This window comes from Aquarana catesbeiana, linkage group LG01, assembly GCF_042186555.1.
Source record: "Aquarana catesbeiana isolate 2022-GZ linkage group LG01, ASM4218655v1, whole genome shotgun sequence".
Taxonomy (NCBI): Eukaryota; Metazoa; Chordata; class Amphibia; order Anura; family Ranidae; genus Aquarana; species Aquarana catesbeiana.
This window is the reverse complement of record NC_133324.1, coordinates 952,793,410-952,809,359: the sequence shown is the minus strand read 5'-3', so window position 1 is coordinate 952,809,359 and position 15,950 is coordinate 952,793,410. Positions and strand designations below refer to the sequence as shown.

The following is a 15,950-nucleotide window of genomic DNA, read 5'->3' as shown; positions in this document are numbered from 1 at the left end:
ACGTTCTTCACGCATTGAACGCAGGAAAAAAACGTGTGGTTAAAACAACATACGGAGCTCGATGGTACGTGAGTGACTTTGACAGACTTGTCACAGGTAGGGACATCCATTAAGATGTCTTATGCACGTGGCGCAAAAAAAAAAAAAATTTAGCAAAAACACATAAAAAAAGCGTCACGATTTTGCACGCGTTTGCAGAAAACGTAAAAATGGGAACGCAGCCTTATTTCTACTTCTGAGTGAGTTTTTGGACTGAGAGACTTCAATGGCATTGCATGAAAAAAAAAAAAACGCGTGAATACGCAGACGCAAAGGCGCGCTCATGCACTACTTAAGGAACATGTGCCCACTATGGTGGAGATATACTATAACTGGAGTGCTCAGAATCTGGTGCAGCTGTGCACGGCAGCCAATCAGCTTCCAACTTCAGCTTGTTCGATTACGCTTCGATAATAAAACCTGGAAGCTGATTGGTTTCTCTGCAGAGCTGCACCGGATTTTGCACTCTCTAGTTTTAATAAATAACTGTCTATGATTGCAAGCCTTTCGTACAATCGTGTCCTTTGTTTTAGGTCTGCCCTGGAAATTCCAATCTTATCAGAAGCGTGGGCACATATTTAGCAATCATCAATAGATTGGAATATTGATGGCGGGGGATGTCCCGGGCTGGGAAGGTGAGCAGTGTGTGAAGTTGGGATGGGGGGGGGGGGGAGACATTGTGTGTTGGGGAGGGGGGAGGAGGAGTGCAGTGCTGAGTGGTGAGTCACTGGCAGCACTCATGGAAGGATCAGCAGCCCCTCTACAGGAAGATCCCCCCTCCTAACCCAACTCCACACCACCAGTCCCGGGAGGAGAGCACCGGCCTGGGCTAAACACGGTACACAGGACTGAACACATGAAGGACACGGTTCTTTATTCAACCTTACTAACTATGTAACTATGTAGACTGGCTGACGCTTCTCCTCCGGACGTTGCTGCTTCGCTCTACAGCTGTTGCCTGGAACTGGGATACAAAGTAACTGCAACACAGTCCAGGCCACACGTCCCATACGGGGAGACTGAGGGACCCTCATGTGTACAGGGACTCCCCGAGCAGGACACGGCGGAGAGAGAGACAGATAGTCAACAAAGGATCTAGAGTATGAGAGAAGTCTTTCTACAACCCAAACACAAGAGACTTCAAAAGGACAGATCCTTTGATAGAGGAGAAAGTCCCTCATCAATAGATACAACGAGTGGAAAGAGACCTCCATACACGGACTTCGGTGGAAAGAGACCCTCACACACCAAGAGAGGGTCCCATACATTAGATACAACGAGTGGAAAGAGACCTCCATACACGGACTTCGGTGGATAGAGACCCTCACACACCAAGAGAGGGTCCCATACATTGACGTCTGGAGATAATAGAGAGAACTTCATACATAGATATCCAGAGACACCTGGACAGAACAACTCAACAGAAGAGACCCCCCCCCCATACACCAACCTCCAGAAAGGAGGCAGACCCTCGTATAAAAGTACCTGGACAGAGACCCTTATACAGAGACACCTCAACAGAGGAGAAAGCCCTATACTGTGAGGTCCAGAGAGGAGAAAGACCCTCATACATCAATATCAAGAAAGAAGAGAGAAAGAGACCCTCATACAACAATATTCAGAGAAGAGAAAGAGACCCTCATACATCAATATCAAGAAAGAAGTGAGAACGAGACCCTCATACAACAATATTCAGAGGAGAGAGAGACCCTCATACAACACTATCCAGAGGAGAGAGAGACCCTCATACATCAATATCAAGAAAGAAGAGAGAAAGAGACCCTCATACAACAATATTCAGAGAAGAGAGAGAGACCCTCATACATCAATTTCAAGAAAGAAGAAAGAAAGAGACCCTCCTGCTCTGATATCCAGAGAAGACAGAGAGATCCTCATACATCAACACCTGGAAAGAGACCCTCATACCGAGATACCTTAACAGAACGAAAATCCCTATACACCGACTTCCAGAAAAGAGAGAGGCCCTCATACCCAGATATCTGGAGAGGAGGGAACCCCTATACACAGATATTTGGGGAGACCCCCATCTACAGCCCCGCAGAGGAGACCCCTGTACGGGAGATCCCCACCATGGATATTATAGCTGGATGACCCCCGGGAAGAGACTAAGGTAACACTTTGGATATCTCTTCTATCAGACATGCTGCAGATCACTGTTGTCCTCTGTGTGTGTATGTTCACCTTTTATCACAGATTTATACTCACTAGTGTACACAGATCTATAGATACGACAATCAGTGTATTATTTCCTATACAGTGTAAAAAGGTGTGAAGTATTAATAGCATTTTGCTGGTTAGTTGTTGCAGCTGCAAGTCTAGCATGGAAGTTCTTGGTGTGGTGACTGACAGTATTGTCAACAAGATAAAAATAAACTGTGTTCCCAGTCATCTCTGACCTCTAATCCATCCCTAGTGGGTAACCTGACCCTAACACTTATACCTCCCCCTTCCTAATCCTTAACACCCAATCCTCCCCCTTCCTAATGCCCAACACTCAATCCTCCCCCTTCCCTAACCCTAACACCTAATCCCCCTCCTCTACCTATACCCTAACACCTAATCCCCTCCTCTACCTATAACCTAACACCCAATCCCCTCCTCTACCTATACCCTAACACCTAATCGTTCCTCCTAATAAACCCCAAGAGCTAATCCTCCCCCATCTCTACCCTAACACCTAATCTGCCCCTGTACTAAACCCTAACACCTAATCCACCCCCTACCTATACCCGAACACCTAATCTTTCCTTTTCCTAAACTCTAAGGCTCGGTTCACACTATTGGAAAGTCAGACATTGCATGCGATTCGCACCGCATTGCTGTGCAGATCACACGCGATGTCTGTGCGACGCAAATTCAGCCACACAGATTGTATGGCTGAATTCGCATTGCATTCAGACCAAAATGGCGCAGGACCCTTTTTTTTGGTCTGCACTGGAATCGAATTGCATAGGTGTTCGCACGCACGCAATCCGATTCCTGCACCTTTTGACAGTTCGCATCTGCGATCTGCAAACCCATCTTGGGGTGTCATTAACTGTGTATTGACAACCGCAGCAGTTCGCATAGGGCAGTGTGAGCCGCCTGCAAGAGGCATGCCATGCGGGAACCCACACAGGAATCGCGCTGGTTCCCTGCATCGCATATGTATGAACCCAGCCTTGAACCTAAACCTCCCCTTCCCTATACACTAACACCTAACCCTCCCCTAATCTCAATACTTTGATGTGGTTTTCACTTGTTGCTGGTGTTCCCCATGTAGTTGTAAGTAGGTGACCAGGCAGTAGGATAGAGGTAATGAGGACTTGTTGCAACAAGATACAGAACACTCTGTGGCACAAGTGCAACCTATGTTTTCCAGCATGAAGGATAGAAAAATAAAGTCCATAGGGCAGAGAAAGGTGACTTATTATTTTTACCAGCATGCTGGCCCTTTAACACATTTAAGGTGACTACTTGCGACAGTTTCAGTTTATTCCAGAGTCGCAGGTTCAATCATAAATAAAAAAAAACTCTCATAGTCCTCACTTCATTTAGAAGAAGAACCCTAATTGTTTGCTACAAGCTTTAGGTTTTTTGTTCAGTTTTTGTGCCTTATCCCTACAGTGTGTATATTAGAGGTGGAGGACTGGAGGGGCCGCAAAGCCATTCCTCACCATCCCTGGCATCAGGGCTTTTTTTTGTCAGCAGGAACGTGGGGGGAACGCAGTTCCGGCACCTCCAGCATTGAACACATGTAATGGTAAGAGGCGTTGAAGTGTGCTGGATGGTCTATTGATGTTGGCTGCTGGGGGATCTGTTGTTGCTGGTTGGGGATTCTATTGTTACTGGAGGGGGGGGGGGGGTCATTTTTGCTCGGAGGTATCTACTGTTGAGGGAGAGGTCTGTTGTTGATGGCTACTAGAGGGTCTGTTAATGCTGGCTGCTCGGTGATCTATTGTTGCTGGTGGACAAATTCTCTTGGGGATGTATTTTTGCTGGGGAGTATTTTGTTACAAGGGGGGTCTATTGTTGCTGGGTGGATCTATTGTTGCTGCGGTGGATCTATTGTTGCTGGGGCTCTATTGTTGGTGGTGGTATATTGTTGCTGGGGTGGATCTGTTGCTGCTGGTGGACAAATATTCTCGGGGGTATACTTTTGCTGGAGTGGATCTGTGGTTGTTGGGGGTCTATTGTTGCTGGGGTGGATCTATTGCTTCTGGCAGACAAATCCTCTTGGGGGTATATTTTTGCTGGGGTGTGTCTATTGTTGCTGGTGGTCTATTGTTGCTGGGGTGGATCTATTGCTGCTGGTGGACAAATCTTCTTGGGGTGTATTTTTTGCTGTGGTGGATCTATTGTTGGTGGGGGGACTGTTGTTGGTGGGTGGTCTATTTTTGTTCTGGGTTCTATGGTTGCTGGGGGTATTTTGTTGAGGGGGGAGGGTAATTGTTGCTGGGGGGGCTATTGTGGTTGGCTACATGTCATATATTTTAATGCTTTCCTTGTTATCATTAACAAATTCAATACAAAGCAACACAAAATGGTACTTGATTCTGTATTCTATAAATGGGGCAATGCTGGGAGGTGGGTAGGGGGTGGAACCAAGGAACAATGCTCGGAGGTGGGTAGTGGGTGGAACCAAACAACGTTGCTTGGAGGTGGGTAGTTGGTGGAACCAAGCAACGGTGCTCGGAGGTGGGTAGTGGGTGGAACCAAGGAACAATGCTCGGAGGTGGGTTGTGGGTGAAACCAAGGAACAGTGCTCGGAGGTGGGTAGGAGTGGAACCAAGGGAAGGTGCTCGGAGGTGGGTAGGGGATGGAACCTAGGAACAGTGCTTGGAGGTGGGTAGTAGGGTGGAACCAAGGAACGGTGCTCGGAGGTGGGTAGGGGGTGGAATCAAGGAACGCTGCTTAGAGGTTGGTAGGGGGTGAAGATAAGGCACAGTGCTCAGAGGTGGGTAGGGGGTGGAACCTAGGAACGGTGCTCAGAGGTGGGTAGGGGCGTGGAACCAAGGAACGGTGCTCAGAGGTGGGTAGGGGGTGGAATCGAGGAACCCTGCTCGGAGGTTGGTAGGGGGTGGAGACAAGGGGTGATTCAGAGGGAGGGAGTACCTGCACCTATTCCCTGAGAAAAAGAAGCCCTGCCTGCCATTATTCCACACCACTTTTCCTGATGTCTACAAAGGGCTTGGTGTTTCTGTTGTCACACCATTAGTGAGTCACTAATAATGATGTAATGATATATTGCAGACTGCAGGGGGCAAGCTTCAGGCAGACTGCTTTTCTGGAGGTTGATTTACTACTATATGGTGAATGGCCTAAGTAGACTGTGTTTTGAATATGTGTCAGACAGGGTTTGCATTCTCATAAAAATCCTTGGAAATTCAAAAACCCTGAAGCAGGTCAAAAATAGGTCAGAAGGAGGTCAACTGCAGGTCAAATGAATTGTGAATGGCCTCAGAAGGGTTTCAAACTGATGTAATCAGCATTCTCCAAAAGCTCATCAACACAACCCTTACTATGCATAATGTGACTAGAGTTGATCCTACTCCATGAATCCATGGATAAACTTGGAGCACCTTCTAAAGGCATGGGGAAAGCCAATCTCCTCTGGTCCTCTGAGGGGTGCCGGCATACGTATATCCCTCACTGCTAAATCCATTGTGTGCAGAAAAAGACGCACTCCCAGCCCAACCGAAGTGTGGATGTCAGTGAAAAACAGACTCAGACAACCCTCCTTCACAAGCCACCCCCTGCTGACGCGTTTCACCCCACCCACCAGGGCTTAGTCATACCTTTATGACTAAGCCCGGTGGGTGGGTGAAACCTGATGCTCCCAAGCTGCTGCTCTGTATTTCCATTCACACACAGAGCCGGGGCTCGGCCCTGCCCGCACTCTCTCCTCATTGGCTCACTGGCTGTGACTGACAGCAGTGGGTGCCAATGGTGCCCGCTGCTGTCTCAGCCAATGAGGAGGGAGAGTCCCCGGAAAGCCGTGGCTCTTGTGCACATTGCTGGATCTCGATGAGGCTGAGGTGAGTATTAGGGGGGCTGCTGCACACTGAAGGTTTTTATCATAATGCATAGAAAGCATGAAGGTAAATAAAACATCTGCCTTTAGAACCACTTTAATAGCAAATCCTATTGAAGTCTATGGGAGGCAAATCTTGTTAGTACGTTCTGGCTAGTATTAGGGCTGGTAAGCAAACTACTGTCCGAGAGAAGGCACGGGCAGCTGGGCATTGCCATGGGGGACATGTACCAATGCAAAAAAGGTTTTAAAAAATACTGTATGGGGGGTAATTTACAGTTGTCCCTACTCTTGCTGATGCCAAAACTGTCTCTATCAAGCTCCTATTAACATACACAATATTGTCAAAAGTATTGAGATGCCTGCCAAACCACGTTAGCATTTATCTTGTTTACATTATGTAGCCAATAAAGAATATTAACAGGAGTTACCGAATGGCAGGCTTCATTTCTGTGTTGAACTTGGATAGGGTGAGGGAACGTGGGATACCTCAACAAACTGAAGAACTGGATAAATTGAGGACTCCTAAGCTTTCTGGCAGTACTGTACAAAGGAATGTCCCACATGAACTCTATGCTGATGGTGGCTAGTACTCCTTCTGGAGATTAAACTCTCACACAGTCACTAATTCTCCAGCACTGGGGTCCTTTTCTCACATAGCTTCAGGATCATCGGTTGCCTTCTGCCAAGGCTCTTCCTAGTGAGGGAGATGCAGACTCACACCACTGCAGAACAGTTGGACTCTTTCCCACCAACTTCCTCTTGACTCTCTCCAGTGAGCTACCTCCTGATCCAACTTGATCCCTGGACCTGGATCTGTGAAAAGGCCCCCCCCCCCCAACTAAGCCTAGCTGGAACCTTGGTGTCTTCCTGGATCCTTCTAGTGTATAAGCCCTCTGCACAGCAGTCTCCTCCAGCACAACTGCACCCAGGAACTCTCCACCTACTGCCTCAGATAATTTATGGGCTCTCTCACCCACTACTGGGCTCATCTCTCCAGGGTTTGGCTGGAGTTCCATAAATATTTACTCTGTTCTTCTTCCCATTATGGTTCTAGAATCTTCTAGAACAGCCTTTCTCAACCAGGGTGCCACCTGAGGTCCTCAGGGGTGCTGCAGCATCCTGGTAGGAAAAAAAACTGTCATATGAGTTCGAACTCCGGATCTCCAGTCGAACTGTATTTCGGCAAAGTGAATGCACTCAACAAAGTGAAAGCAAAGGGAGGGGGAGTGTGTGCTGTGCTCTCTGCCTCCCCCTACAGTGCAGTACCCAGCTGTGAAGTTTGTTGTGCATAGTATTGAAATAATGCACTGGAAGCTTCTTGTATACAGCAATATGCCTTTACTTTCATGGAGGATATCTTTATCATGGAACAGGAAGAGAACACAAACAAGTGCATATAACACAATAAGGAAGGTACTTCCTCTGATTACATTACCATAGAATGTACACTATAACACTGCAGTGCCACCTGCTGGATAGATAGGTATAAAGCATACATTATATAGTACACAATATAGAAAGCTACTTTGCATTACTTGCTGTTGTACTTCCAACACCCCTTCTCAACAGCATGTACTGTTGTCAAATTATATTTAGTTCCTTCTGGAAATAACTATGACGTTCCTTCAACAAAGTATTGGTGAGTGCATCGGCAGTCATCTCCTCTGATGGGCAGTATTGAATGTCAAAAACATCTTGCTCTTGATTGTCCCTACATTACCATAGAGTGCACACTATAACACTGCAGTGCCACCTGCTAGATAGATAGGTATAATGAATACACTATATAGTTCACAGTTTAGAAAGCTACTTTGCATTACTTGCTGTTGTATTTCCAACAAAGGTAACTGTACTGCAACATTTTAACATACTACGTACTGCAACATATACTGTGTATATGTGTGTCTATGTGTGTTTGTATGTGTGCTGGTTTTTATATCTGTTTGTATCTGTTTATGTGTGTTTTTTTATATCTGTGTGTATGTATGTTAATTTTAATCCTGACCCCTATTCCTTTACAATCAGAACTGCTTTTAAGGACTTGTTTGTAATAGCAGCAAGGACTGCTCAGATCGCTTTTCAAAGGCATTTGACAGGTGGTAAAGAGGCGATATTTTTCCCCCTCACCACCTTTTTTATCCCCATAAATGCAGCATCACCACACCACAACCACATGCAATGTGCACTGTTGCGGGGTGGTTGCAGTGCAGCCCCATTGACCTGGGGGGTATACCTCCAGCCGCAGCCACAGCATACCTCTGCATTAGGAATGAATGGCACCCCATAAAGAGCAGAGCATTTGTCTGTGTGTCCGGAACAAGCGCGATTTTGCTCGTGCTCTGCGACACACAGTAACATGAACCAAGCCTTGCACTGGGGTGCCTCAAGACTGAAAACACATTTCAAGGGCCCCCCCCCCCGACTGGAAAAAGGTTGAGAAACACTGTGCTAGAAGACAGGGGGACGTAACAGAGCAGCAACCCTAAATAATCTACCTCTGATTACAGTGGAGCCTATTCAATTTACCTGCCAGCCTAGACTACACTAGGAGGGGGCTACACATGGGAACCTGGACATAAGTTCACTGGGACTGCAAATCTTGAAACCCACAGGATTTGCATTAAACTCATAGTTACCAAAACCCGAACCTCATGCTTGCTGAGGAAACAAAAATCAAACAAAAATAAGAGCCCCGTTCCCAACGCCCCATAGGATGGGGTGAAGGAGGAAGCCTCAGTCAAATGGTCCTACAGAAGGGCGGACAACAAATTATTCTGGGGGTCAGGTGTAGAAGATTGCTATTGGATGGAGATCTGGCGAGTGTGGAGACCACTGGAGTACAGTGACCTCATTGTCCAGTGGTGAGATGATTGGAGCTTTGTGACATGGGGCATTATCCTGCTGGAAGGAGCCATCAGAAGATGGGGACACTGTAGTCATAAAGGGATGGACATGGTCAGCAATACTCAGGTAGGCCGTGGTGTATAAACAATGCTCAGTTGGTACTAAGGAGCCCAAAGTGTGCCAAGAAAATATCCCCCACACCATCACACCACCAACACCAGCCTGAACCGGTGATACAAGGCAGGATGGATCCATGCTTTCATGTTGTGTACACCAAATTCTGACCCGACCATCTGAATGTCACAGCTGAAATCCAGACTCATCAGACTAGGCAACATTTTTCCAATCTTCTATTGTCTAGATTTTGGTGATCCTGTGCGAATTGTAGCCTCAGTTTCCTGTTCTTAGCTGACAGGAGTGGCACCCTGTGTGGTCTCCTGCTTCTGTAGCCCATCTGCTTGAAGGTTTGATGTGTTGTGTGTTCAGAGATGGTATTCTGCATACTTTGGATGGAACGAGAGGTTATTTGAGTTATGCCGTGTACACAGGGGCGGACTTTTCGACCGGACTGGTCCGACGGGACGAATTCGTCAGACAATCCGACCGTGTGTGGGCTTCATCGGACCTGCAGCGGACCTTTTCGTTTGAAAATCAGACAGACTTTAGATTTGGAACTTGTTTCAAATCTTTCCGACGGACTCGAGTCCGGTCGAAAAATCCGCTCGTCTGTATGCTAGTCCGACGGACGAAAACCTACACTAGGGCAGCTATTGGCTACTGGCTATGAACTTCCTTATTTTAGTCCGGTGTACGTCATCACGTACAAATCCGTCGGACTTTGGTGTGATCGTGTGTAGGCAAGTCCGTTTGCTCGAAAGTCCGTCGGAAGTCTGTCGAAAGTCCGTCGGAAAGACCGTCGGACCTTTGATGTCGAAAAGTCCACCCGTGTGTACATGGCATATCTGTCGTCTTTCTATCATCTACAACCAGTCTGCCCATTCTCCTTTGACCTCTGACATCAACAAAGCATTTTCCTCCACACAACTGCCGCTCACTGGATAGTTTCTCTTTTTTCCCACCATTCTCTGTAAACCCGAGGAGATGGTTGTGTGTGAAAATCCCAGTAGATAGCAGTTTTTGAAATACTCAGACCAGCCCGTCTGGGACCAACAACCATGCCACGTTCAAAGCCACTTAAATCCACTTTCTTCCCCATTCTGAAGCTCGGTTTGAACTTCAGCAAGTCGCCCTCACCACGTCTAGATGCCTAAATGCATTGAGTTGCTGCCATGTGATTGGCTGATTAGCAATTTGTGTTACCAAGCAATTTAACAGGTGTACTAAATAAAGCGAGCGTATACCATTTATAAGTTAGAAGGCCCTCCTGGGTTCAAAAACGTTATTTGGAACTTCGTTTGGAAATTTAAATTGTTCCACAGAAAGGAAAAAAAAAAAAAAAAAGAAAAAAGGAAGATATTTTTCCAGCCAGCAGGTCTTCAGATACTCAATGCTTTAAATGACCTAAAATAGAAAAATCAGGTCACCATTGAATAAACAGCATCCCTAGCTTCCAGGAACAATAAAACTCTGTAGGGCCTATAAACAGACATTTGTCCCGTGGGGAAGTAGCACCTTTTTTTTTTTTTTTTTTTTCACTAATGACCCAGAAAAACAACAGTGAGGTCAGCGAGAAATTAGACGGAATGACATGTGACTTGATTCGGTCCTGACCCTGCCTGGTCTATTGTCCTACATGGATCACAAAGATCAGCCCAGCTCAGGATCAGGACAAAGCTGCCCCCCCACCCCCCACTTTAAATACCCAAAGAGCCGCGCTACTAAAAAGCAGCGATACTCATAGAAACGTGTCCATGCAAATTTCCAGATAACGACACAAAATAAAGTCCAAGTGCAAACAAAAAAAATGATGTGCAAAATTAAGATCCTTCTTCATAAGTGTTCAATAAAAAGCCATCTACACAGTGAAGATCCATCACCATTGCAGCATCCAAACCGTGACACCACCACCAACGAAGAACGCAGGCTTACCAACTTCATAGGACTTCAAAGCCGACCAGGCTATATTTGATAATTTTTGTTTACAAGATTAATTTAACCCTTTCATGCCTAAGCCCATTTCTGACATTTGTTGTTTAAAAGTTAAAATCTGTATTTTTTGCTAGAAAATGACTTAGAACCCCAAACATTATATATATATATATATATATATATATATATATATATATATATATATATATATATATATATATATATATATATATATATATATATATAAAATATATATATATATAAAATATATATATATATATATATATATATAGATATTTTTTTTTTTTTTTTGCAGAGAATCTAGAGAATAAAATGGCGATTGTTGTGATATTTTATATCACACGGTATTTGTGCAGCGGTGTTTTAAATGCAAGTTTTTGGGAGAAGGGACACTTTCATGAATTTTTAAAAAAACATTGAAACAGTACAGTTAGCCCAATTTTTTTGTATAATGTGAAAGATGATGTTACACCGAGTAAATAGATACCAAACATGTCACTCTTTACAATTGCGCACACTTGTTGAATGGCGACAAACTACTGTACCTAAAAATCTCCATAGGCGACGCTTTAAATTTTTTTACGGTTACCAGGTTAAAGTTACAGAGGAGGTCTAGTGCTAGAATTGTTGCTCTCGCTCTGACGATCGCGGCGATACCTCACATGTGTGATTTGAACACCGTTTACATTTGCGGGCGTGACTTCCGTATGCGTTTTCTTTGCTGCGCGAGCTCGCGGGGACGGGGGCGCTTTAAAACATTTTTTTCATATTTATTTTATTTATTTTTATATTATTAAATTGTGTTTTATTTTTTTTTTTTTTTTGTGTGACAGTAATAGGTGGTGACAGGTACTCTTTATGGAGGGATCGGGGGTCTAAAAGACCTCCAATCCCTCTTTTGCACTTCAAAATATTCAGATCCCTGAAAACAGCGATTCTAAATACTATATTTTTTTAAAATCCGGCGCCATTGGCAGCTGAGTAAACCGGAAATGTGACGTGGTGACGTCGCTTCTGTGTTTACATTCAGGAGACTGGAACAAAGCCGCTTTCGGCTTCGTTCCAGTCTGTGGCTAGATGCCGGAAGTGCCGGATCGCGGATCAGGACTCCCGGTGGGACGGGAGGCCCGGTCAGAGCGGCGGGAGGCGGCAGGAGAGGGGGATGTCCCCTCCCGCTCCTCCGGGATAACAATCGAGCGGCTTTTAGCCGCATCAGTTGTTATCCCTGGATAGCCGATCACCCGCTTTAAAAATAACGGTACCGGGATGATGCCTGAGGCTGCGGGCATCATCCCGGTATAACCCTTGAAAGCCCAGGCCGCATATATGCGTACGATCTGAGGCAAGGGGTTAATTCAGTATTTTTTGCTAGAAAATTACTTATAACCCCCAAACATTCTACATTATCATTTTTTTTTTTTTTTTAGCAGAGACCCTATAGAATAAAATGGCGATTGTTGCAATTTTTTTATGTCACACGGTATTTGCGCAGCAGTTTTGCAAACGCAATTTTTTGAGAAAAAATTTACTTTAATGAATTAAAAAAAAAAACACAATAACTACCCCAATTTTTGTATATAATGTGAAAGATGATGTTATGCCGAGTAAATAGATACCTAACATGTCATGCTTTAAAATTGCGCACACTTAACAAACTACAGTACTTAAAAATCTCCATAGGTGAAGATTTAAACACCTTTACAGATTACCTGTTTAGAATTACAGAGAAGGTCTGGTGCTAGAATTATTGCTCTCGCTCGAACGTTCGCAGTGATACCTCACATGTGTGTTCGCTTCTACGTGCGAGCTCAGAGGGATGGGGCGCTTTACATTTTTTTTTAAATTATTATTTATTTTACTTTTTATTTTTACACTGTCCTTTTTATTTATTTTTTTGTCACTTTTAATCCTATTACAAGGAATATAAACATCCCTTGTAATAGAAATAAGGATGACAGGTCCTCTTTATGGAGAAATCTGGGGTCGAAAAGACCCCAAATCTCTTCTATAGGCTCCTTTCACACTTGTGCTACTTGTCCTGCGACTTGGGACTGCAAAGTCGCATGACAAGTCGTACCCCATGATTTCCAATGAGTACCGTTCATATCTGTGCGACTTCAAGTTGCACCGACATCAGGGTAGTCCCTGAACTTCTTTGGTCCAACTTTGATGTGAGTTGAGGCCCATTCATTCCCTGAAATCACTTAAATATCGCAGCCGCGAAATCGCGGCAAAATCACGCAACTTTGTCTCTACTCCCAGCCTCCAGTGGCACTCCCTCCCCCCAGACTCATGTGGCTCTATCTCCCCCCAGACTCCAGTGGCTCTCTCTCCCCCCAGCGACTATCTCTCCCCCCAGCCTCCAACGGCTCTCTCTCCCCCCCAGACTCCGTCGGCTCTCTCTCTCCCCCAGCCTTCAGCTGCTCTCTCTCCCCCCAGCCTCCAGTGGCTCTCCCCCCCCCCCAGCCTTCAGCGGCTCTCTCCCTCCCCCAGCCTTCAGCGGCTCTCTCCCTCCCCCAGCCTTCAGAGGCTCTCTCTCCCCCCCAGCCTCCGTCGGCTCTCTCTCCCTCCAGCCTCCAGTGGCTCTCTCTCTCCCCCCCAGCCTTCAGTGGCTCTCTCTCACCCCAGCCTCCAGTGGCTCTCTCACCCCCCCAGCCTTCAGCGTCTCTCTATCTACCCCAGCCTCCGTCGGCTCTCTCTACCCCAGCCTCCGTCGGCTCTCTCTCTACCCCAGCCTCCGTCGGCTCTCTCTACCCCAGCCTCCGTCGGCTCTCTCTCTACCCCAGCCTCCGTTGGCTCTCTCTCTCCCCCAGTCTCCATCGGCTCTCTCTACCCCAGCCTCTGTCGGCTCTCTCTACCCCAGCCTCCGTCAGCTCTCTCTCTACCCCAGCCTCCGTCGGCTCTCTCTCCCCCCCAGCCTCCATTGGCTCTCTCTCTTCCCAGGCTCCATCGGCTCTCTCTCCCCCCCAGCCTTCAAAGGCTCTCTCTCTCCCCCAGCCTTTAGTGGATCTCTCTCCCCCAGCCTCCAGTAGCTCCCCCCCCAGCCTCCAGCGGCTCTCTCTTCCCCAGCCTTCAGTGGCTCTCTCTGTCTCCCCCAGGCTCCAATGGCTCTCTCTCCCCCCAGCCTCCAGCGGCTCTCTCTCCCCCAGCCTCCAGCGGCTCTCTCTCCCCCCAGCCTTCAGCGACTCTTTCTCCCCCAGCCTTCAGCTGCTCTCTCTCCCTCCAGCCTCCAGTGGCTCTCTCTCACCCCCCCAGCCTCCAGTGGCTCTCTCACCCCCCCAGCCTCCAGTGGCTCTCTCACCCCCCCAGCCTCCAGTGGCTCTCTCACCCCCCCAGCCTCCGTCGGCTCTCTCTCTTCCCCGCAGTCTCAATCGGCTCTCTCTTCCCCCCAGCCTCCAGCGGCTCTCTCTCTCCCCCAGCCTTCAGCGGCTCTCTCTCCCCCAGCCTCCGTAGGCTCTCTCCCCCAACCTCTGTCGGCTCTCTCTCCCCCAGCCTCCGTAGGCTCTCCCCCCCCAGCCTCCGTTGGCTCAACCTCCCCCAGCCTTCAGCGGCTCTCTCTCTCCCCCAGCCTTCAGCGTCTCTCTCTCCCCCAGCCTCTGTCGGCTCTCTCTCCCCCCCAGCCTCCATCGGCTCTCTCTCCCCTCAGCCTCCAGTGGCTCTCTCTCCCCCCAGCCTCCAATGGCTCTCTCTCCCCCCCCCAGCCCCCAGCGTTTCTCTCTCCCCACAGCCTCCACCGGCTCTCTCACCCCCCAGCCTCCGTTGGCTCTCTCTCCCCCAGCCTCCAATGGCTCTCTCTCTCCCTAGCCTCCAGTGGCTGACAGTATGGGCTAGACGGCTTCTGATTGGTCAGCGCCGTTCATGTAACAGTGCTGACCGATTAGATTCCCTATCGTCTGTAGGCTGGGAGGGGGAGAGAGCCGCTGGAGATGCAGGAGGAGCCTAACCCCTACATGCAGAGGGGTTTCCCGCACCGCTCCTGTATGAACACAATGGACGCAAATCGCATCGCAAAGTATTGGTTTCGGTATCGGGAGCACTTTTACGAGTACTCAGTATCGATGCATCCCGAGAGATTTCCCTTCATTTCTTGTCCAATATCCACAACAGGAAGTGGAAGGCAATTCCTCCCAAGTACGGGAAATCCAAGTACGGGAAATCCATGGTTGTCACAAGGACTAGTATCCCCATTGGAAGATTTCTCCTCTCTTCCTGTTCTGGTGACAACCCAATATTTGGGATTTTTTTTTTACTCTCTGTGGTAACGGTAAATAGCGAGAGTGAATCTCCCTAATGGAGATCTCAGACCACAATAAAAACCTGACAGGGGTTCTAATCCTTCTCTATCCAAAAAAAAAAAAAAAAACGTTTTTCCTTCAGTTATAGTTGAAGGTTAGGAGTTTGAGGTTGGTGTTAATAATTGAGGTTAGTATTTCCTCCCGAAGGCAACGTCTGAAATAATCGTTCCCAGATCCATCTCACACCCAAAGACCAAGACCTGAACCCAGAGCTCTTAAAGGGCCGAGGCAGGTTATATAGATCAGCCACAGGCTGGGAACATTCTAAAAAAGTTATTTTGTTTCTCTTTAGAATTTTTTTCTTTTTTTTTTCTCTGCACTGGCTCATGACACATTGGGGGGGGGGGGAGATGGTGGACACAAATAGCGCACTATGCCGCGATTATAGCGGCAGACAGAAAAGCCTTTATATAATGAAGAGGGATTCACACAAAAGGACGTGGCAGATTATCCTCTTACTCAACTCCGATCGTTCTTCCACAATCGCCGTCTCAGGCTTTTAATAGCAGAAGTGCGGATTTAGGAAAAAATGAGAGTCCGTCATTGCAGACGGGGGGCCCGGGCCTGACCGCCGAGTCGCTGTGGGGCCTATAAGAAAGGGAAAGTTTCCACAGGGAAGGGTGAATGTTCCTGACTGACGGGCGGCTGTGTGCAGCTGCTGGGCC

The 15,950-nt window shown here is 47.3% G+C and overlaps 1 protein-coding gene across 1 annotated transcript in view; it reads left to right on the top strand.

Annotated features, from left to right (window-relative positions):
- The first annotated feature begins 723 nt into the window (after positions 1 to 723).
- IL11RA (interleukin 11 receptor subunit alpha) overlaps positions 724 to 15,950 on the top strand; it is a 213,402-nt gene continuing 198,175 nt past the window's right edge. The window contains exon 1 of the mRNA XM_073611619.1: positions 724 to 2,170. The gene's annotated coding sequence lies outside the window, so the exon portion shown is untranslated. The remainder of the gene's footprint in view (positions 2,171 to 15,950) is intronic.